At 42.3% G+C, this 23,771-nt stretch overlaps 1 protein-coding gene and 1 non-coding gene across 2 annotated transcripts in view; one reads left to right on the plus strand and one right to left on the minus strand.

Annotated features, from left to right (window-relative positions):
- Positions 1-23,771, minus strand: part of Elk (Eag-like K[+] channel) — an 826,503-nt gene that overhangs the window by 405,452 nt on the left and 397,280 nt on the right. The gene's annotated exons all lie outside the window — the stretch shown is intronic.
- On the plus strand, positions 4,488-4,577 carry TRNAI-UAU (transfer RNA isoleucine (anticodon UAU)). Its single transcript is given in 2 exon segments — positions 4,488-4,525; positions 4,542-4,577. It is a non-coding gene; the product is annotated as a tRNA-Ile (tRNA).

Consider the following 23,771-nt stretch of genomic DNA (forward strand, 5'->3'; position numbering starts at 1 on the left):
TATGACATTGTCCGTTCGTGCCGTATTGTATCTCTAACCTTTACGACATCATCCATTGAGTTGATGTGGAGCCTGGTAAACAGATATGTTGGGCGTAATAAACTCATAGAAGTCAGGACGTTAATGAAGCTCTGGTGACTGTGGTGTTGGCGGCGAGAGAGAAGACATCCTGGGGATCGGTCGGTCTGTGCGGTGGCGTGCCAGATGCGACCGTGCCGCATGCGACCCGTGCCACTAGCGACCGCATAATCTGTAACCGTGCCGGATGCGACCGGCGTTGACAAGCAAATTGTCATTTGATAACTTGTGTCATCACCCAAGATAAGGTAAGCTAAACGAAGTGCAATGCCATTTCATTAAGTCCTATAAGCAGCTACTGTCCCTACTTTACATAACACTTCTGGGGGAAACTCGTTTTACAACACGAAACATGGTGATGCGTTTACGTCTTTTCCCACCGGGCGAGTTGGCCATACGGTTAGAGGCGCGTGGCCCTGAGCTTGCATCCAGGAGATAGTGAGTTCGAATCCCACTGTCGGCAGCCCTGAAGATGGTTTTCCGTGGTTTCCCATTTCACGCCAGGCAAATGTTGGGGCTGTACTTTAATGAAGACCGGGACCCATTCCTAGCCCTTTCCTACGCCATCGTCGCCTTAAGACCTGTCTGTGTCTGTCAGTGCGACGTAATGCCACTAGCAAAAAAAGAGATCCTAATTCTCTGAAATTATTTACGACTTAGGCCTACTTACTTATCGTGTCCTATTAGTACCAGGAGTGTCCGAGGACGTGTTCGGTTTGTCTGGTCCAGGTCTTTCTACCTGACTCCCGTGGGCGGCCTGCGCGTCTGGATGTGGGATTATGATAATGAAGTAGGGAGAGATGAAACCCGGTTTCGGCACGTAGCCTACTCCTCTCAAATAATACCAAGGGGTCTGCTCAATGCTTTACGTCGCCATCCGACGGCTGAATCACCATCAACAGCATCATATCCCCTCACTCCATTTGAACACTGCGAAAAGGTTTCGATTTGAATCCAGGCTTTTGGCATGCAATCTAGTGATTAGAAACTGTCTACCATCAACTTTCCTACCCTGCCGGCCAACATTCTGATGGTGAATATTTTTCATCCAGGGTAAGTGGCTCAGACGGCTCAGACGGTTGAGATGCTGGTCTTCCGACTCCAACTTGGCAGGTTCGATCCTGGCTCAGTCTGGTGGTATTTGAATGTGCTCAAATACGTCAGCTTTGTGTTGGTGGATTTACTGGCACGTAAAAATAAGTCCCGCGGGACTAAATTCCGGCACCTCGGCGTCTCAAACCATAAAAGTAGCTACTGGAACGTAAAGCCAACAACATTATTATATTTTTCTTTCGACCAACGGCACTCGAACCTGCTAACCGCGGTGTCAGACCTTTATTTTAGAAAAGACCAAGTTAGCTACTTATAAGCAATCTGCCACTTAGTGACAGCCCTTAATGCAGATCAATTGTAAGTGATTCATGGGTCGCATGCGGCACGATGCTTATCCATTCGGTCGCTATTGGCACGATAATGGCCGGGTCGCATCCGGCACGGTCGCATCTGGCACGTAACCGTCTGTGCAGTATGACTATCGACAGTCTCGTCATTAATCCGAATAATACGAGCAGCAGTGAAAAAGAGGGGAGGATTGAGAGAGAGAGAGAGGGGGGGGGTGAGGCGGTAACCCGACTTGAAGCAAGTTCTTCTTTATCACATTATTATTAGTTTTTTCTTGAACATTGGATTTTCAAAACGATGTTTCCTATTTAGAATTTAATTTTCTGTTTTTCAATTTGTTTTACGTCGCACCGACGCCGATAGGTCTTATGGCGACGATGGGATAGGAAAGGACTAGGAGTAGGAAGGAAGCGGCCGTGGCCTTAATTAAGGTACAGCCCCAGCATTTGCCTGGTGTGAAAATGGGAAACCACGGAAAACCATCTTCAGTAGTTCGAACCCACTATCTCCCGGATGCAAGTTCACAGCTGCGCGTCCCTAACCGCACGGCCAACTCGCCCGGTGGATTTAATTTTTATTGAAATATTAAAGTGCGAATTTTTTCTTATATGTGCTGCTGTGAATGATGTATTACGTATTTACCTTTTGGGCACAACCTTAAATCAACCAACCTTCCGTAATTTAATTATTTTCTGAGATGTGAAATATCCACATGTGATAAGTTATTCTCTTGTTGTTTATTCCTCGCGGACAGTGAATATAATTTGGTTCGTTATCCATATCAACATGGCATTTCATCTGCATGTTGTCATCAGTGGCATCCGGCAAAAGTCTGGTTGCAATCAGGCAAGGTAATGACAGTTCCAGCGGTAGACAACCATTCATCAACACGTGGCCCTTGCCGTGCGCTCGAAAGTATTCCGGTCATTCTCCAATGAACGTGGAGACCGCGGGCAAATACTTGATGTTCAGTGGCGTATGCTGGGATTAAGACATGGGCTACCACAAGACTTAGGTTACTTCTTTTCGATGGTTGGTTTAGTGAACGTCAAGCCTTCAGCGTTTTGAGCTGCAGCCAGTAGCTAACGGAGAAACCTGTTCAAGGCTCCTTTACGGGCTACTGCCCCGGCCTCTGGTACTGCCAATGCTCAACCCCTGTTCAGTGGAGATGGTAGCCTAAGGTTTAGCAAATGAAAGTCCGGCTTTGTGGATAAATGGATAGAACATTTGCCTTTAGTCCGATGGCCCCCGTTCAGTTTCCAGAATCAACACTCTCATACTGTTAATTCCTTTGGCTTGGGGACTGGGTATTTATGACGTCTTCGCCATTCATTTTATCCCCATTTGGTCAACACCAAGCCAATATAGATGCCGTGCCCATTATTATTATTATTATTATTATTATTATTATTATTATTATTATTATTATTATTATTATTATTATTAATTTACAGCGGTCGTGCCCATCGTTCACTGTTTAATTAGCTTCCTCGGGAGATCAGTGGTGGTGTCTGACCCATGATCACGGGTTCGATGCCAACCAACAAAAGAAAACACTAAACCTGAAAGATGGCATTTCATTTTAGCAAATCTACCAATAAAAATCCTCTAACAGCAGGCCTGCGGTCTCTTCCTACGAGGATGTAGAAGTAAACGGGAGTGAGGAATACCCGCACTCTCTTATCTCTATCATTAAGTCAGAAGTATGAGGTGTGGAAGTATATACGATGAGTAACGCATGCTTGACAGCAGTGGCGATCTGACAGACCGAAGCCTACCTATCCTTCGCCGGTCACGGCTCCCGTGCGATATCCAGCAGCAAGCCACGTGTGGCGAGTCGAGGGGAGCGGGGCGAGATTCAGAGCTGCGATATCAGTCTCCGATTCCTTGCTTACAGAAATATATGGGACGTTTTTTCTCATTTGTTTCAAGTTTTCTAAATGGAACAATGTTTCAGATGCTTGTGCTTTAGACTTCCATCATTCTCAATTGACATTTGGGCTTCACTGACAGCCTTGGTAGCCCTCAGTACACGGCACTGATGATGTATGTTTACATTATTTTCGATTCCCTCGATGACGGCATAAATACTGGAATATGCTTTGATGATGTAACATCATGGCACGTCCCGATGATTTCCATCCCATCCCTCAGTTTTCCGTGAGCTCACGAAATTTCAAAACACGTGAACTACTCATTTATAATTATTTTGTATATCCTACTCATTTATAATTGTTGGTAAAATCCAGTATTACGAATTACGCTGCTTGACAAAATGCAATAAATTAATTTCAATTAGAGATTCAGTATACTTCAATATTCGTTCGTAATCTGCTTACCCTCCAGGGTCGGTTTTTCCCTCGGACTCAGCGAGAGATCCCACCTCTACCGTCTCAAGGGCAGTGTCCTGGAGCTTCAGACTCTGGGTCGAGGGATGGAGGATGACCAGTACCTCGCCCATGCGGCCTCACCTGCTATGCTGAACAGGGGCCTTGTGAGGGGATTGGTAGTTTGGAAGGGAGAGACAAGGACGAGGGAAGAAAACGGCCGTGGCCTTAAGTTAGGTACCATCACGGCATTTGCCTGGAGAAGAAGTGGGAAACAGCGGAAAACCACTTCCAGGATTGCTGAATCCCTTCTACTCAGTTGACCTCCCGAGGCTAGGAGGACCCTGTTCCAGCCTTCGTACCACTTTTCAAATTTCGTGGCAGAGCAGGGAATCGAAGTCGGGCCTCTAGGGGTGGCAGGTAATCACACTAACCACTACACAACATAGGCGGACGTACTTCAATATTGCTGGTGATATTTTGTGTGTACACAGAGTAGTGACTAGTGAAGTTTCACGCATCTATGGGTCTTTGGAATCGTTCTCCGTCCGGCTTGAACGAGTCGCGAAGGAACCGGAAAAGAATCGTGAACAAATCGTTAGAATCAATTCTTGAAACAAAATCGTATTGCTCAACTCTAGATTCCGCTATTATGTTTATGGTAACAAGCAGCAGGCGAGTTCCCCAGTGGCGCAATTGGTTAGCGCACGGTACTTATACGACAGTAACCGAGAGATGCCGGGGTTGTGAGTTCGAGCCTCACCTGGGGAAAATTTTTTAAATGTAAATATTTCCCTTTGCGAAAAGCTGAAGGTCATGAATACGTCTTTCAGTAAATGAAACTCTAATATTGATAACGAACTATTTATTTGCATTATTTCACAGAGATAATTTCGTGTATGTATTTATTCATCTCAGCCTCATGTCGGTAGATTTACCGGCATATAAAAGAACTCCTGCGGGACAAAATTCCGGCACCTCGGCATCTCTGTAAAAGTAATTAGTGGGCCGTAAAGAAAAAATAATAATAATAATAATAATAATAATAATAATAAACTTTATTTGAAGAAATTTTGTATTCATAAGTTTGTTCTTTACTAAATTATGTTCATTGATTTTTGGGTTGGCAATATTGATCTTTCCTTTCCGCCAGTTTTGAATTCAGCCAATCCCTAATTTCTGTACTTAATTTTCGGCCTATCACAGGATTCTTCTTCTTCTTCTTCTCATTATTATTATTATTATTATTATTATTATTATTATTATTATTATTATTATTATTATTATTATTATTATTATTATACCGGGAGGTACAGCTCTACGCTGCACATTTAAATCATGCGCCAATAAAACCTCCTCAACAGGAGAAACACTGAACTTGAAACTAGACCTACTTAAACTTTTACTCGGAAGATGTTACCACCTGAACTTTGTGATTGTGAAATTTCCAGTACTGTATAAAATTCTACGTGTTTTGTATACCATTTATCAAGAAGTTTGGACTTTCTGCAACAGATGTCACTACAAAAACTATGATCATGCACCCTGGTGCGAAGTGAAGAAATTTTATTTGAAGAAATTTTGTATTCATAAGTTTGTTCTTCCGCCTCTGTGGTGTAGTGGTTAGCGTGATTAGCTGCCACCCCCGAAGGTCCGGGTTCGATTCCCGGCTCTGCCACGAAATTTGAAAAGTGGTACGAGGGCTGGAACGGGGTCGACTCAGCCTCGGGAGGTCAACTGAGTAGAGGTGGGTTCGATTCCCACCTCAGCCATCCTCGAAGTGGTTTTCCGTGGTTTTCCACTTCTCCTCCAGGAGAATGCCGGGATGGTACCTAACTTAAGGCCACGGCCGCTTCTTTCCCTCTTCCTTGCCTATCCTATCCGATCTTCCCATCCCTCCACAAGGCCCCTGTTCAGCATAGCAGGTGAGGCTGCCTGGGCGAGGTACTGGTCATTCTCCCCAGTTGTATCCCACGACCAAGAGTCTGAAGCTCCAGGACACTGCCCTTGAGGCGGTAGAGGTGGGATCCCTCGCTGAGTCCGAGGGAAAAACCGAACCTGGAGGGTAAACAGATGATGATGATGATGAAGTTTGTTCTTTACTAAATTATGTTCATTCATTTTTGGGTTGGCAATATTGATCTTTTCTTTCCGCCAGTTTTGTATTCAGCCAATCCCTAATTTCTGTAATTAATTTTCGGCCTATCACAGGCTTCTTCTTCGATTTGGTGTGCAACTTTACGCTAGCCAATAAGAGTAAGAGGGTGTGGCTTGATTATTCATGAAAGGTCTCGAACTTTCCCCAAGGGTTTATAAACTGCGGCTTTTCACGTCTCTTGGCCACTTGATTATCATCTAACTAATTGTATGTATGTGAAGCAGGAGGCGGGAGTTGCCTATTTCATCAGGCAGCAGTCCTTCAGCAAGGTAATGGCCGTTTAACATCTTTATTTCTTGCTCGCTCCGCAGTTTTACCCGAGGGATAGGTCCGAAACTTTAATATGTAACCTACTTCTCTAAAATGTAAGTTTCTGCCAGCTAACGTGAAAATTTCCTAAAATCTGCAATTGTAATTCGGGGATAGAGAGTGATTTACCCTCTCGAGCTCCCCTTCATATTGGTTTGAGGTGACTACGTTTTGTAACTGGTTTTCTTCCTTTCCGTAATGTCTTAAATTATTCTGATACGAGTCACCTCCATAGTCTGGGAATAACCCCGATTTCATAGGCCTAGTGCCCTTTTACGTTTTAGAATACATATCTAGGAGTGCAAGTACTCGACTCCATTCAATTTGGTGTTTCGGGCCATTTACTTAACCTGTTCATTTTCTGCTAAGGCCCAGTAGGTTGGGTACAAGATACCCCTGTTTCATTTCTGTAAGTTATGCCTTGATGGCAAGTAATTGTAAGGTTCTGATATTGCCTTGAATAATCTTGAAAAACTGAGAGCGGGTCAGCTCTTTTCTAGTGTTGTAAAAGTGCCTCTGGGAGGCTCGATATTGTAATTAGGAGCAAGTGCTCCATGTTTTAGGGGATTTCTGCCCTTTGAACAAATTAGTGTGTTGTAATGTCGAGCTAGGGGCTCAAAATTGTAAAACTAGGGGCTTGTAGCCCAAGAGTGTTAAAATTCTGAAAACTTGGATCCTTCTAAGTCTTGTTTCCAAATTGTTATTTCACTCAGTGAAACGTTGTTATAATTTTGTTGTTTCTTCTGAAAATATAACCTTTGTTAAAATTTTTAAATTAACTTTGACCTTGTAGTTAGACCCATTCATCCCGGCACCTTCTTTCACCTCTGCGTTCTACAGATACCACGGAACAACAATTATTATTATTATTATTATTATTATTATTATTATTATTATTATTTCTTTCTTTCTTTCTTAATCCGTTTACCCTCCAGGGTTGGTTTCCCCCCTCGGACACAGCTAGGGATCCCACCTCTACCGCTTCAAGGGCAGTGTCCTGGAGCGTGAGTTATTAAGTTGGGGATAAAAATGGGAAGGAGGACTAGTACCTCACCCAGGCGGCCTCACCTACCACGCTGAACAGGGGCCCTGTGCGGGGATGGGAAGATTGGAAGGGATAGACAAGAAGGAGGGAAACAAGCGGCCGTGGCCTTAAGTTAGGTACCATCCTTGCATTTGCCTGGAGGAGAAGTGGGAAACCACGGAAAACCACTTCGAGGATGGTTCTCAGTTCACCTCCCGAGGCTGAGTGAACCCAGTTCCAGCCCTCGTACCGCTTTTAAAATTTCGTGGCAGATCCGGGAATCGAACCCGGGCCTCCGGGAGTGGCAGCTGATCACACTAACCAGTACACCACAGAGGCGGACGTTAGTATGTTTGCCAGATGCTGGTCTTCCTGATTTGACTCCCGTAGGCGACCTGCGCGTCATGATGATGATATGATGATGAAGACGACACATACACCCAGCACCCGAGCCAGCGAAATTGACCAATTATCGTTAAAATTCCCGGCCCTGCCGGGAATCGAACCCGGGACCACTGGGACCGAAGGCCAGCACGCTAACCATTTAGCCATGGAGCCGGACACTGCTACTACTACTACTACTACTACTACTACTAATAGTTCATGGCATCTGTATAGGCTTGGTGGTGACCTAATGAGGATAAAATGAATGGCGAAGACGTCATAAACACCCAATCCCCAAGCTAGGAAAATTGCGAAGGAGAAATGAAAAACAGCAAATTTCTTGTAAAGAAAGGAAGCATGCGGTGGGTTTAATGGTATTTTAAGATCTAGATTTTCTAAATTTAATTTATCAGGACATGGAGTTAAAACACATTTTTATTTTATTTATTAGATTCTAATGAACAAACAATTAAAGGTGTTAAACAAATTATTAATAAAGATACAGAAATTCTTCTTCTTAATCTGAATACCCTCCAGGGTTGGCTTTTCCCTCGGACTCAGTGAAGGATTCCACTTCTACCGCCTCAAGGGCAGTGTCCTGATGTTTGAGACATTAGGTCGGGGGATACAACTGGGAAGAATGACCAGTACCTCGTCCAGGCGGCCTCACCTGCTATGCTGAACAGGGGCCTTGCGGCGGGATGGGAAGATTGGAAGGGATAGAAAAGGTAGAGGGAAGGAAGCGGCCGTGGCCTTTAGTTGGGTACCATCCCGGCATTTGCCTGGAGGAGAAGTGGGAAACCACAGAAAACCACTTCCAGGATGGCTGAGGTGGGAATCGAACCCACCTCTACTCATTTGACCTCCCGAGGCAGAGTGGAGCCCGTTCCAGCCCTCGTACCATTTTTCAAATTTCGTGGCAGAGCCGGGAATCCAACCCGGGCCTCCGGGGGTGGCAGCTAATCACACTAACCACTACACCACAGAGGCGAACAAGATATAGAAATTAGCAAAACTACAGGAATCCTGTCGCTATTTCTTACAAAATAGATTATTTTTTTTGCTGTTGGCTTTACGTCGCACCGACATAGATAGGTCTTACGGCGACGATGGGACAGGAAAGGACTAGGACTGGGAAGGAAGCGGCCGTGGCCTTAATTGTCCTGGTGTGAAAATGGAAAAGCACGGAAAACCATCTTCAGGGCTGCCGTCGCTTGTACCAGGAGAGGTACCCACATCGATGATGCCCAGATCGGAAGACATTTGTACGTCTCCATCGCCGTCTTTGCGAGCATGGAAAATTTCACTCCTGGTTTGGGGAGGGGACGACCACGATCTACAACTCCAGCTGTAGAGGAGGAGATTCTGGACGTTGTGGACACGACACCTTCTATCAGCACACGAAGGATAGCGTTGCAAGTGAATGTTCCTCATACGACTGTATGGAGACTGTTGAAAGCGTATCAGTTGTATCCTTATCATTTGCAACATGTACAGGCCCTGTCACCAGCAGATTACCCTGCAAGAGTTAGGTTCTGTCAGTGGTTATTGCAGCCGTGTGGTACTGAATCCTTGAACTTTACGGATTCAGTACAAATCCGAACTTTCCTGCCTTAGTATTATTTACAGATGAAGCACAGTTCACACGAGATGGCATAACTAATTTCCACAATCAGCATGTATGGGCACATGAAAACCCACATGCAACTGTCCAATCTCATCACCAGGTGCGGGTTTCCCTCAACATGTAGGCCGATGTCATTGGTGATCGATTAGTTGGACCCCCTGTGCCTGTAAACAGACTTACGGGGCAGGCGTACACAAACTTCCTGGAAAACAACATACCCCATGTTAATAACGACACTCCACTGATCCGTCGTCAACAATCTCACTTCATGCATAATGGCGCTCCTCCACACTTCAGTCGTACGGCTCGCCGGTACTTGGATCGAATATTTCCTGATCGATGGACAGGTAGAGGTGGCCCGATTGCTTAGCCTCCACGCTCACCTGATCTGAACCCTCTCGATGTCTACTTGTGGGTCCATTTAAAATCATTGGTGTATTCGTCTCCGGTGCCTATGTGGAAACCCTTCGGAATCGAATTGTGCCATCGTGTGAGGACATACGCAATAATCATGGAGTTTGGGATCGTGTTCGCAGGTCAATGAGACATCGATGTGAGGTCTGTATTCAAGCAGAAGGCGGTCATTTTGAACATCTTCTGTAATGGCAATGACCTGCGGAAGAAAAATGTTCCGGTGAAGATCAGTATTGTGAAGGCCATAACTTGGAAATGAAGCATTTTCGGACACATGTTGTTATGAACACTTTCGAATGACGACATATAACAAATACATGCCTGAAGTTATGCCCCCTATTTTTGAAACACCCAGTAGAAGCAATATGGAACGTCCTTGGCGTGCTAAATGACACTGGTGTGCCATAATTCAGAACATGAAAGCGATCCAGTGTAAAGTTTTTCGCATCCAATACGAAAAAGAAAAGACAAAAATGGATGTTGGCAGTGAACCGAATTAAGTATCGTGAAATAATACCAGAAGTATAACTTATACCTTGAGAATGACAGTGGTGTAATTCATTATTAAAGAAGACATTAATAACTAGGGAGCGGATTTTTATGTGCTAAAAATGTGAAAAATATTTATTTTTTATGTGCTGAAAAACTTTAAAATATGTGATAAAAGATTGAAATTATTTTCCTTTAAATATCATATAACTAGTCGCGCTCAAGAAGTAAATAAGTATAATGTTTTGTATTAGAATATGGTGCTCCTTATGGCAAAATGATGTCTGTGTATGGAAACGTGCTATATGGTATATTAATTTTTGATATGCCAGAGTAGATATTATGAATGGTTATTTTTAAAGGTAATGTTTTTTTTAAATATGGCAAAAGCAACCTATCATCTTTGAAAAAGTAGTACCAGTTCGTACTCACCCATCACACGCTGGAATATTAGTTGCTAGAAGTAGTCTCAGAATTGCAGTGAACAACAAAGGTCATCTCCAAATTGTCCATCACAAATGCATGCCGATTATCTCTAAAGAACGCCTTATACTGCGAAAACGATCGCTCCACATCACAGGAAGTCAGACGAGCATAGTTAAAGAGAGGAATGTCACCAACAATAACGCCATCAATTTCGCCAACATGAGCACCCTCTATTACATTACAAATTTGGCACATTGTTTGAAATCCTCTGTTTTTCCTGAACAAATTTTGATATTTGACCTTTAACAGTCCCTGTACCTGCGAAGCCGAGAGTGAAACTAATTTATTTTCAACAGCGCGCACTTTCTTCACAGTTTCGGACAGCAGGTTAGTGGATTTTTCAAGTATGTCTATAGTTTTACACAAGAAGCTTAGATTGGCAGATATAAACGCCAAATCATTTTACAAAGAGCTGTCTTTTAGTATCTCTTGAAGAATCTCAATTGACGACGCATCGTTTTTATCTAGCACGTTCACAACGGATGCAAAACTTTCGAAATTGTCTGCGTAGTATACCACAGCGCTAAGCCAGGTACCCCACCGCGTAACAATAGGCAGAGGAGGAAGCGCAAGATCCGGGTTTTTCTCCTTAAAGAGATCGATTCTTGGGGGTGCTTTTACGAAGACTTTTTTGCCATTAGACACTAATTTATCCACTTGAGGATACTGAGCCCGCACAGTTTCACATAACCTGTGTAGAAGCATGAACAACGCAAGTTACGTGTATCATTTCGGAAAGCTCACAGAAAGGCCTTCGGCTGCCTTTTTCATGTAAGCTGCACTGTCAGTAAGGAAAAGCAATACATGGTCGTATTTTATACCTTTTGGCCAAAGTATGTGCATGGCTTCATTGAATAACCTAGCTGCCGTGACATGGTTTGCAGCAAGCATTTCTTTACACGCTAGCAAATAAGAATGTTCGCAAGCAGTTTTGTCATTCTTCAACACACCAACTACAACATTTTCTAATTTTCTGCCAATTGAATCAGTGGTTTCGTCAATTCTCACCCACAGTTTTTCGCTATCACATACTGCCCGAATTCTCTGTAAAGTTTCTTCGTAACATTTTGGGAGATAGTTTTTCCTTAATGTGGATTCGTCTGGAGGCTCAAAATTAATGTACTTTGTTAGGAAATTTCTCAGTCCCGGATTATTTATTTTACCAAGAGGAATGTCGGCGCAAGCAAATGCTCTGCACACATCTAAATAATACTGGGAAAATTTAGATGGAACTGCATTTGAAGTAGCTGGTTCAGCTATTAGCAATTGTCGAGAACGCACACGCGAAGCAGCCGCAGTATGCTTATTTCCAGACAAATGCCGGATTACTTGAGAACGTTGATCTTCACGTATATTTTTACCACACGGTTGGCAAAATAAATACTTTTCCATCGGTAGTGAAAATGCTTTTAAATTCCACTACATATTGTTGAAGACGCGACCTTGTACTCTACTTCTCTTTTGGCATTATATTGCAGGTTACAACACACGCATTTACGGTGAATCACTGTTGCAATAAAAAGAATAGCAGCGGACACTGAAGGAAATATTTCTTATAAATCCATACAAAATCACGCGACCACGGGAATGATATATGACCCGAACAGCTAACCTTACTCTTAGGAGTGATGAAATTCCACTACCTAATGGTGGGGCAATATTCTTCCGAGTCTCCCATGTCGTAACGGAATTACGTCACCTTATCTCTCCGTGATTGCCTTTCGCTGATATTCTTTAAACAAAACCCGAGAGGGCTGACTCATAAAGAGTTGGAATGACATCATGCAAAGAAACATCTTGTGCAGCAAATCAAATCGCTGTCTAAATGTAACGACGTAGCCAGTGACCAGCAAGTTTTAGAACTTTGTAACTACTTTTTTGATGAATACTAAATAAAATCATGAATAAAAATATATAAATAAAATTACTCAAAAACTTAATAAAATTAATAAGTACAATTAATCAAAATGACCGTAGTATGGGCGCTAGAGTTCACCAGAATGGATCCCTCGAATTTAGATAAGAGCATGATAAACTTTATATCCCAGGGCGTGTACATAATGCTGCGTACTGGTACATCTGCTGCAGGCCTTACCTAACCTCCTGAAAATGACTAATTAGGTAGGAACTGCACCTAGGTTCATCAATAACACTGATTCTAAAATAGCTAACTATATTCTTAACAATTTCCGTGCATGAGCACCTCATCAACATACAACATTATACATATAATACACACATAAAATATTGCTGGAAGACTCCATATTTACAACAACAACAATAATAATAATGAAAATCGTGGGAAAACGAAAGGGAGAACTAAGTTACCATTCGTAGATAGTCCGATGAACAATGTACATGTATGAAGATAAATACCCTTCACTGTCTCTATATCAATTCGACTTACCGATTCACATAATCGGCAGTTATCACATCACACAGATACTGTAACTTGTACTACTGTGTTCACATATTTTAACATTTGTTGTAAAGATATATACACACGTCTGTCGATCCTCAACATATAAATTTATGGAAAGTCTGAGATAGCTTTCACCAACATATAATGCTACGCCGCCACAAGTGCTACAATACTTAATGCGCAAGCACTCTCCACAATCAGCCACTTTCCACGAACATAACAAGACTACGCTCCACGAACGTTTGAAGTCCAGTCCATTGCTGCCGTGTCACTCCAGTACCGTGTATCAGCACTACTTCCTTCCCGTACAGTGCGTCAGTTGTAGTTGTAGTTATCTACCTTCTCGTTCCTTTACAATCACCTCTACAATCACCCTTACAATGTTTCTTACAATGTCTCTGGTTGCCGCCGTATGATCAACCTTTATAGACATCAACATCCCCCTCCTCTCAGATGATACGTCTGGATTGGTGCTTGCCCACCAATCATGAGTGGTCCTCTTCTCAAGCCCAAGCCCTGAACTACTTCTTCCTCCCAAGACAATAACAAACTCTGGGGTATATTCCATGAGTCACCAAATTTTCCTAATACAGCAACAAGCTCATCTCATCAGGCTGGGATATATACATGACTCATGAATTTCCCGACAAAAGTACATCACAACAAACACTGGGGTAGCCATATGACTCATTCAAATTACCAGAGTTATTAAAGCAATGTTTTCCCACTCGTGCAAAACAAATTACTCATACCTACATATGTGGATAACTTCCAGCTCACCAATATAAATGGCAAAATATACAAATGAAATACTGATAATAATAATAATAATAATAATAATAATAATAATAATAAATCGAATACTGACAATAATATCTATAACTTCTACATATAATTCGGGGGTGTGATATATGTACTATCACAACTTTTGGAGGGAAGTCCATAAATAGCCGAAACATTCAGATACATTATATTAAATACACTGTTAAAAACAATACCGTAATCGTAAAATAAAAATATGAGCATTGTTTTATAACACAGAAGCATTTTAAATTTTATTGATCAACAAATATTGCCGATTTATGTGCTTATTATAGATTTTCTTAAAATATGTATTTACATTTAAAAAAAGTGAAAATATGTGTTTTTATGTGAAATAAGATTCAGTTTTTACACTTGGGGATGCACAATAGGAATAATGAACTTCGTAACTTGCATTAAAACTTGCGCAAAAAAATTATGTAATTACATAAAAATCTGCTCCCTATTAATAACGTCTTGTTTTATTAAATTATCTATATATTTAAAACACTAGGCTGGGTTTTGTGAACGCGAGTTTGAGAGAACTGCTAAGCCGATTGACATCGTAGAAAATTCTAACGAAAGCTCTCTTCCTGTAGATTTGCACAGTGTCTTTAAAAGCATAAACGTTTCTTGCCGTATATTTTTAAATTATTAAAGAAAAATGCAGCATTCACCTACTGGCGAGAACAAACCCGCCTGAACCGTGAGAGCGCTAGCAGCAGGCACGACAGGGAATTGTAGTAGGCACGCATTCGCAGTCAGTCTTACTGGTCACCTGGAACTTCATGGACTGGGAACACCGTTGTTTTGCTGCCCAGCTGATGAACAGTGCACATTACATTCAACATTCCTCTAAATTTAAACGAGAATTCGGCGTGTGCTTTAAAATTAAATTCCAAAGCAGCTGGCGATATTCAATTAGCACAGCTCAATATGGGATGAAAGCCCCAATGGCAAATAGTCATTCATTAATGTCTGTGAATCGTCTTCTAAATTGTATCATAGTTAACGACATTCCTTCTGGTGGTAATATTATTGTTCTTGAGAGAGATCTCATTACGGCTTTGTCTGTTTAGACACATGCTTATCGCCAAACAATTATTTATTTATAAAATCACACCCCATGATATAACAACCCAGAAGGGCCATGGCCATACCAAGCGACCGTTGCTCAGCCCGAAGACCTGCATATTACGAGATGTCGTGTGGTCAACACGGCGAATCCTCTCGGCAGTTGTTCTTGATTACCTAGACCGTATTTATTTATAATTGTATTAAATAACCTTCTCTTTCAACTTTTTTCAAAATATGCCACTCTACTTACATAAAATTATACGGGAAATAGCAGGTAGGGACCCTCTTCGGAGGTAGCCCTGCCCAGGGAATGGCGCCCCTGCCTATGTGAGTCCCAGAGCACACTGACCCGGTGTGTAGCATCTGGTAAGGGTCCCACCTCAGGGTTACGAGTGAAGCCCTCAACGGAATCTACAGCAGAGAAGATGGACTTCTGAATGGTGGAGGTTGCGGAAGAGGCAGCCCAGTGCTTAGGGAATAATATAAGTACACTTGGCATCAGCAGCGTCTGTTTCCCATGTCCGGGGCGGCTGCAAGGGCGTCTGTTCCCCATGTAAGGGGTGGCCTAAATAATTGCTGGCAGTAGCTCTAAAATGCCTTTGGGAGTGGCGACCCCATTGTAATCAACGCTCCTGAATAAGATTCGGAGTGGCCAACCCCGAAGGCGTTTAGTCTTCACCCCTAGTAAATTTCTTTACTAGTTCGCATACGATGATAAACAACGACGCAGATGTCACTACCCCAGGGAGTATCCAATCTCCCGTCACCAACGGTGGCGCATTCAGGCCTTCGGATTCTGGGGAGCCTGACCTCATCGTGCAGGGAAAGTCGGAGTTCCCCAATATCACCAACCTATTGAGACCCAAAACTGTCACACACTTTGGAACCATCAATATTCAAACCCTCTGTAAGACCGGAAAACTCAAGCAATTGACGGGCATCCTGCATAAACGCAAAATTGCAATAACAGCAGTCCAAGAAACCCGATTTACTGATGATGTGGCTTTTGAGTCAGAAGGTTATAGAGTAATCAAGGGGAAACCAGCATCTAAGAACACACATGGCTCCAGCGTTTTTGGTACAGCTTTTTTAGTTCGACGTGATATAATGGATTCTGTCATCGGATTTACATCAGCTAGCGAACGCATCTCTGTGTTATCTCTAAGATGTGGCAACAAGGGAAACTCTATTGTAAATGCATATGCTCCAGTTAATGATGACAATAAGAAGAACCCTGAAAAGGTCGAAAGTTTCTGGCAGATGCTAGAAGACGAGATCGGTAAGATCCCCGGTCACCATGTCAAAATACTCGTAGGTGACTTCAACGCTCAACTGGGAAAAGAACGACAGTACCAAGATATACTGGGGCCTTACACAGCACATAGACGAACAAACACCAACGGCAAGCGCTTAATTGAACTGTGTAGATTACATCAGTTGAAGATCATGTCCACAGTTTTCCCCAGAAAGCCAAAATATCAGACCACCTGGCAATCACCGAACGCAGCTATAGGATCATTTCAAATCGATCATGTTGCAATCAGTGTAAAATGCAGGAAAGAGATCATGAATGTCAGAGTTTGTAAAGGATGGAATGTTGATTCTGACCATTTCTTCACACAAATAAAGACCAGATTACTGCCAAAACGAAACATACCTTCTACCACAGTTCCACCAAGGATTGATCCCCAATTCCTGTCGGAGAATAAAGAACGTTTTGCAACCAACATCTTGCCAAAAGATATGAAAGACTGGAACCAACTGAAGTCCACCATATGCGAAACGACCAATAACCTCGGACAACCCCGAAGGAAGAGACGACATAGATGGTGGAATACTGAATGCGATCTTGCAGTTGATGAGCGTGCCGCAGCGTGGACGAAGTGGTACTCGACTAAACGAAAGGAAGATTGGGAGAATTTCAGAATGATGCGGAAACTGTCGAGTAAGACCATCAGACGTGTGAAAAGATCTTACGATCGGTCAAGACTGGAGAAGTTAGATGAAGAATTCAAAATGTACAACACCAGAAACTTTTATCGGGCCTTCAAAGAGGAACTTTCAGGTTATAAACCACAATGTCTTCACTTTAAGAATACAGACGGGGAGTTGGTCACCTGCAACAGCCAGAACGTAGAACTTTTGGCAAACTACTTTGAGCAGCTGCTCAATTGCGAAGAGCCCACTGAAAGATTATCTGTTGAAGATCCTCCAGAGATACACCTCCCATCCAATCCACCAACAATGCAGCAAGTTGCTAATGCCATCGGACATCTTCAGAACTGCAAAGCACCCGGGGAAGATGGCATCTTTGCAGAAGCTCTAAAAGCAGGTGGAAATAAGATCACAGAGGCCATACACCAGATCTTGATCGATTGCTGGGAGACTGGCAGGATCCCTGATGACTGTAAATCAGCTATCATACACCCTTTACATAAAAAAGGTGGCCACAGTGATGTCAACAACTACCGAGGGATATCTCTGCTGTCAGTAGCATACAAAGTGCTGTCGAGGATTTTACTGGACAATGTAGAAAGCCAATGTGATCGAACGATTGGTGAATATCAAGGAGGATTTCGGCGGGGACGGTCTTGTACCGAGCAGATCTTCAACCTAAAAACCATTCTCCAACTAAAGCAAGTAAGGAGTATGAACATTGCTGTGGTTTTCGTCGACTTTAAAAAAGCTTATGATTCCATCGACCGCCAGACACTCTTCTCCGTACTGCAAGAACGAGGTGTTGATTACAACACACGCACCCTCATCCAACAGACTCTTACGGATACAGCATCTAAGGTGAAGTTCAGGGGAGAACTATCTCGGACTTTCAAGATAAAAACTGGAGTACGGCAGGGTGATGGCCTCTCACCCATTCTGTTTAATCTAGTGCTTGATAAAGTCATCAAGAACTGGGAGTGTACACTGAGGAATCTAGAAATCAAACCAGTTGCCATTGGAGCCGGGACTCGAAAGATTGAGATCAGGTGCCTAGCATTAGCAGATGACATTGCAATCCTAACCAACAACTCTAAGGATGCTGTCATTGCTATTGAAGCCCTGCACGAGATAGCGGTGAAGGCTGGATTACACATATCGTATGACAAAACTAAGTACTTTGAGACTCGGCATCCCGGTAACCCCCCTTTGACGACCATACATGCAACGATTGGGAAAGTCAATCGCTTCCGCTATCTTGGTGAATGGGTCCACCCCAATGGTAGAGACGGTACATCCATCCTAGAAAGGTGTAACAAACTCAATGCAGCGTACCAACTATCCCACAACCATTATAATAAGAGGTGCATTTCGAAAAATGCTAAGATCTGTCATTACAAAACCGTTGTCAGACCACAGTTTTTGTACGCCTCAGAGACCCTCCTGATGAACAAAAAAGGCACCATGGATGATCTAGAGAAAGCCGAAAGACGTATCCTCAGGAAAATTCATGGACCGAGATTGCTCCCAGATGGAACCTACAGACTTAAATCGAACTCTGAGCTGTATCGACAGTTAGAATCAGTTAGAATCAGCCAATACCAGCATGCGACGTAGGAGGCTTAAGTTCTATGGACACCTACAACGAATGGACAGCAACAGGCTTACCAAGAAGATCTTTTCTTTGGTTAAAAGCTACAAGACTGGAAGCGTGTGGCTTAATGAAGTACAGAAGGACTTGGATTCGGCTGGGATTTCAGATATTGATATAGTAGATCGTTCCAAATTTTGTGCTATGGTACAGTCTTGGACCCCACCACCTAGAGTTCCTAGAAGTCGGAAGCCCCTTTCACAGGAGAGAAAGGAGAAATCATCAGCAGGGCTCAAGAGATATTGGGAACAAAGAAGAGCATCGAGGAAGAACTAGTCACCAGCGCTCCTTAGTGGGCTTAAATCAATAATAATAATAATTATACGGGAAAACCCGCAAAAGAAATGGAATTCGTTGATTTCTTTTGCAAGAAATCAGTACCGGTGACTGCCCCTCTGTAGATAGTGACGGATCAAAATTTATTGAACTACCAGCTAGAATTTTCGCACATGATGATATTGTAATTGAAATTAATTTGAAAGTCATTAGGATTATACCCGGTAATTCAAAACCATATACTAGCGTCAACAGATTAATACTGAAGATGAAAGCTAGCCACTTCAATTTCCTACATAATTCTTGACTTTCTTGGAATTAATGGTTTGCCTCCACATGTTTTTATTCTAAAAATCGGAACCATGGTTACTCTATGTTCCTTAAAATTCGGGACATTTCCCAACGGCACCTAAATGGAACCAGACTAGGCCTAATTCTAAGAAGTATGTGCGAAAATTGTTTAGATATGAAAAACATAAGTGAAGATAAAGCTGGATACAGAGCCCTGATCCCTCGAATTGATTTAACAATATCCGATAAAACACTTCCATTTTCTTTCAAGAGGCGTCAACTTCAAATCAGTATTTCGATCAATAAACTTCAAGGGACGTGAAGGTCTTTTTTTGCTAGTGGCTTTACGTCGCACCGACACAGATAGGTCTTATGGTGACGATGGGATAGGAAAGGCCTAGAGTTGGAAGGAAGCGGCCTTGGCCTTAATTAAGGAACGGCCCCAGCATTTACCTAATGTGAAAATGGGAAACCACGGAAACCATCTTCACGGCTGCCGACAGTGGGATTCGAACCCACTATCTCCCGGATCCAAGCTCACAGCCGCGCGCCTCTAACTGCACGGCCAACTCGCCCGGTCAGATAGTTTTCAGCCATGGCCAGTTAAATGTTGCAACGTGAAGCGAGCGATATTTCAAAGTTGCTATAATGCCGAAAGGTACAAGGTTTGAGGTACCGAGCAAGGGGTTACGTGTTTTGTGTCACGTAGCTATCGGCTTGCATTCGGGAGACAGTAGGTTCGAACTCCACTGTCGGCAGCAAGGAAGATGGTTCTCTATATCCACACAAGGCAAATGCTGCGGCTATAGCTTAATTAAGGCTACGGTCATTTCATTCCCACTTCTAGCCATTTCCCATCCCATCGTCGCCGTAAGACATGTGTGCCCGTGTGCCGAAAAGAAAATTGTAAAAAAATAAACTACAAAGAATGTCGTATATAAGGAAATCCTAAAAAAAATATTCATCCCATCGCTTCCAGCGCTTTCAACCTTATTGAAGGCCACGGTCGCTTCATTTCCGACCCTAGCCCTTTCCCATCCTATCGTCGGTGTGACGTAAAGCAAAAGCTTTTCTATTGATCATATTTCTTTCCACATTCACACATAGAACAATCCAACCTTGTCTTCGCCATCTAAGTCCTTTTGAGCACACTGTGATTGGCGAGTGTTTGAAATGCAAGGAAGATGCTTGAAGAAAATATTGTGGATGGGAGGAACAAAAGGCAGCAGATACAACATATCCTGCTTCTTCGCGTCAGTAACTGCACCTCGCAGCATGTACAGACGACCTTGTTCTGATAGCTGTAGAGCTGGTCTTCCTTTAACTTACTTTGCCAAAATAAGTTCATGAAACTGTGTGTCAGGATAGACGATGGTCTTTTATTTCAGTGAAAATTCACATACCTTTTCGTACCTCAATCATCACACTTGTAGCCAATTAGCATTGTGACCGTCAACAGCTTTTCTTCTCTTCACAATGGCTTCTTCCAATTTCTTGGTGGATAAGAGGTCAGTATGCCTCATTTGATCTGTTTTAAAAGGATTTTTCTCTTGGATTCCTTCACAATGATCACCCAGTCATCTGGCGAATAAATATGCGTTGCATATCTACTCTTTGCTTCTATCAAGTCAAAGTCTGCATCCCTGGGTCTGCCTCGCGAGGTGCGATGAAAGAACCTGTGATCCTCTTCTCCTTTCCCTTTCATTCCACGTGTACGTAAAACCATTATTTTCATTAAATAAATGTACTCGAAAGTTGCACACATACAGTTTCTTCTTATATATGCTACCGATATGGAAAGTTTCGGAAATGGGAGTACTTTCTATAGATCAAACGTCAGTACATAACAGTCATCTGAAAAATTAGTTGCATCTAATTTTAAATTCTCCCTAACCTGAGCAGATCTTAGTAAGTGCACCTCTCATTCCTGTTTTTTTTTTCTTTTACAATTGGTTTTACGTTGCACCGACCCACATAGGTCTTATGGCGACGAAGGGACAGGAAACGCTTAGGACTAGGAAGGAACTGGCCGTGGCCTTAATTTAGGTACAGCCCCAGCATCTGGGTTTTAGGGTTTTACCCCGTTTCATCCCCTTGGAAGTGGAATTTATTGAAACCCTTCCTTAGTAGGTGCCTATTGCCTTTTATATGTTTAGATATATAGCAATTATTACGCCAGTAACGTCTTCAGATTCTGAGATATATGTATCCTCATAAAAATAATTCAACCTATTTCATATCCCCCACCACACCCCGATCCTGTAAGTCCCTTAAGTAGGTATTCCGAAAACAAACAAAAAATACCTGTTTCCTTATTTAAAGGAGATTCCAAATACCAATTTTCACGTCTGTAACATGTTCAGTTTTTGATATAAGTATCCTTATAAAAAGATTAAAACCCGTCTTTTCTTGCTAGTGGCTTTACGTCTCACCGACACAGATAGGTCTTATGGCGACGATGGAATAGGCAAGGCCTAGGAGTTTGAGGGAAGCGGCCGTGGCCTTAATTAAGGTACAGCACGGTGTGAAAATGGGAAACCACGGAAAACCATCTTCAGGTCTACCGACTGTGGGATTCGAAGCCACTATCTCGCGGATGCAAGCTCACAGCCGCGCGCCGCTAACCACACGGCCAACTCATCCGGTAAACCCGTTTTTCACCTCTTTTCAACCCCCTTAAGGGAATTTTCAGAATACAAAAAAAGACGCGATTATTTATTTTTAAATCAGATTCCAAATACCAATTTTTACATCTCTAAACTATCAAGCTTTTGAGATATAGATATACTTATTTAAACAATTCATCTCCCCCCCCCTTTCATCCCCTTAGCAATGGAATGTCAAAAATCCCCTCTTAATGAGCACCCACGCTGTAATATAAATGTAACCCTAAAATTTCGTTCTTTATGTCTAGTAGTTTTTGCTCAGTGATGATATGATAAATCAGTGAGTGAGTGAGTGCGTCAGTCAGTCAGAACATGTAATTTTATATGTAGAGAGATATTCAAGATTCATGTTTTGCGTCGGTAGAAGAAATCTGAGGAATCCCTACGGAAGTACAATGGAAGGGAATTAACGATGTATGAGTTCGAATAGCTCATGTAGTACAAATGAAAGTACGACATAGAGCAATGTGAAAATGTGTAAATAAATGTATTTACTCAATAATGTAACAAAGGATACGGATGGATTACAACATTGAAATGAGGATATTGTTTCCTGAAATGTCTAAACCTCCAGCACTTGTTGATTGCAAAGCTATAAGTCCCAAGGCTCGGTAAGTGAGCGAAGGCATGTCGATTTATTTATTTATTTATATTATTATTATTATTATTATTATTATTATTATTGTTGTTGTTGTACCGGGAGGTACACGTCAACACCGCTCATTCAAAATAAGCGCCTTAATAAACTCATCTATCGACCAAAATTTGAAATTGGTACAACATGAACTTGGAACTGTAATCAGAAGATGTCACCACTGAAATATTAAGTAATTTTGTTATTGTGAAGTTTCCTAAACTGATTGAATTTCTCCTAGTTTTGTTTTGCGATACGTCAAGATGTTTGGACATTTTCCACAGATGACACTACCAAAAACCTTGATCATGCACTCTGGTGCAAGGTGAAAGAATTTATAACTTTAAGAAGTTTCGTATTTCTAGGTTGTCCATAACTGACTATGTTCATTTATTTTTGGGTTGGCAACACTCCCTTTTCTTTCCGCTAGTTTTGAATCTATCCAATCAGGAATTTTTGTAATTAGTTTTCAACTAATCACGCATTTCTTGTTCACTTTGAATTTGCCTATAAATTTTGAGAGGTTGTGGCCGGTTTAGTCTTGAATTCTCTCGAACCTTCCCTGAGGGTATATAAGTTGCGGCTTTTCGAGTTTCCTTGTCAATTGATCACCGTTTTTCTAAGTATGTGTGTTAAGGCAGGAGGCGGGGCGCCTCTTTCTTCAGCCAGCAGAACATCTACAAGGTAATGGCCACGTAAATTATATCTTTCTTGCTGTCTCCGCAACTTTATCTGAGGGGAAGATCCAAATCTTTAACTATGTAACAAACTTTTCTAAAATGTACATCTTCTTTCGGCTAATGTAAAAATTTCATAAAGTCTTTCTGTAAATCGGGAATAGAGAGTGAGTTACCCTCTCGAGCTCCCCTTCATCTTGGTTTGAGTTGAGTAGGTTTTCGTAACTGTTTTCTTCCTGTAATGTGTTAAAGTGATTTCCATGCGAACCCCCTCAGTAGTTTGGGAATGGCCCCTGTTTCACCGGCCGAGAGCGCTGTAGGATTTTATATTTCATTATATGGAGCGCAGTGTTAGCCTCCATTCAGTTTGTGTCCGGGCCATTTATTTAACGTGTTCTTTTCCGCAAAGGCCCCGTAGGTTGGGTACTAGATACCTCTGTGTAATACTATTTATATTTGTAATTCGTGCCTTGAGAGGCCAGAGTGTGTTAGATTTTGAGGTAATTTTGCCTCGTGTAGGCTGGAAGAAAACTGAGAGCCTGTTAGCTCTTTTCAAGGTTTTGTATGAATGAAGAGTTCTTCTGGAAGGCTAGATATTGTCATTTAGGGAGCAGTGCTCTTGAATCAGGGGATTTCTGCCCTTG

Source organism: Anabrus simplex, chromosome 2, assembly GCF_040414725.1.
Source record: "Anabrus simplex isolate iqAnaSimp1 chromosome 2, ASM4041472v1, whole genome shotgun sequence".
Classification (NCBI taxonomy): Eukaryota; Metazoa; Arthropoda; class Insecta; order Orthoptera; family Tettigoniidae; genus Anabrus; species Anabrus simplex.